The 1201-nt window shown below is 31.6% G+C and overlaps 1 non-coding gene across 1 annotated transcript; it reads right to left on the reverse strand.

Annotated features, from left to right (window-relative positions):
• Positions 1 to 844: 844 nt before the first annotated feature.
• On the reverse strand, positions 845 to 951 carry LOC112096623. The gene has a single exon (XR_002904520.1). It is a non-coding gene; the product is annotated as a small nucleolar RNA R71 (small nucleolar RNA).
• Between the last annotated feature and the right edge of the window lie 250 nt (positions 952 to 1201).

Below are 1201 nucleotides of genomic sequence, written 5' to 3' on the forward strand. Positions count from 1 at the left end.
TTATGATTTTGAAGGCTAGTTTTCCATCTAAGAAGTGCGTGGGCTTCTTCCATATAATAAGAAGAACAACCAGTGGAAAATTTAAAACACAAAATATGATAAAAAAAATGAGTGAGAAAATTACTAAATTATTTTTCAAGTTTGGTGACATCATTACGTAATGGACGATCAACCGAGACTTGATAATCATAGAAACAGTAGAGAAAAGTGAAAGATGAGAACAACAAGAAACTAAGATTAGCTAGCCAAGGCAGATAGAAATAAACATCTAGGAATGATGTATGCACAAAGAAACACATTGCAAGGCAAATTTATAAAATGAATGACGTGAGGCAACAAGTCAATGCGCCAACCGCTCTAAGGTAGACTAGTTGTTGTTAGGGAAAAAATTTGGTTTTCATTAATTTTGTTAGTTATCTGTCAATTGAGGCCTTATTAACTCTTTGTGTGTATGTATATATGTTATTTTTTTTGTAGGGGATTTTAAAGTTTAGAAAATTCTAAAAAATCTTTAAAACCTCATGCTTTTAAATTTTACTAGATTTTCCCCGAATTTTAAACACCTGAAATAAAAATTTTCTGTATATATATATACATATATATATACATATACATATACATATATATATACATATATATATATACATATATATTTTTGGAAGTGAGTGATGCTTTTAAAATTCCTGGAGCAACACAAGATACTTTAAGACAAAGGCTTTTTCCTTACTCCTTAAGAGATCGAGCAAGAGTATGGTTGAACTCATTACCATTTGATTCCATCACTACATGGAATAAATTGGCTGACAAATTTTTAATGAAATATTTTCCACCAACCAAGAATGCAAAATTGCGGAATGAGATCACTTATTTTCATCAACTTGAAGATGAAAGTTTGTATGAAGCTTAGGAGAGATTTAAAGAGCTGCTCAGAAGGTGTCCTCATCATGGCATTCCTTGTTGCATACAGTTGGAAACCTTTTACAATGGGTTAAATCCAAGTACGATATTGATAGTTGATGCTTCAGCAAATGGAGTTCTGTTATCCAAATCTTACACTGAAGCTTATAAAATTTTAGAGAGATTGCCAACAATAATTATCAGTGGCCATGAACTAGACAAACGGTAGCAAGAGGAGCAGCATGAGTACATAATATAGATGCAATTACAACATTGTCAGCTCAGGTAACTTCATTGACTAACA

This window comes from Citrus clementina, unplaced genomic scaffold, assembly GCF_000493195.1.
Source record: "Citrus clementina cultivar Clemenules unplaced genomic scaffold, Citrus_clementina_v1.0 scaffold_8, whole genome shotgun sequence".
In the NCBI taxonomy this organism is placed as follows: Eukaryota; Viridiplantae; Streptophyta; class Magnoliopsida; order Sapindales; family Rutaceae; genus Citrus; species Citrus x clementina.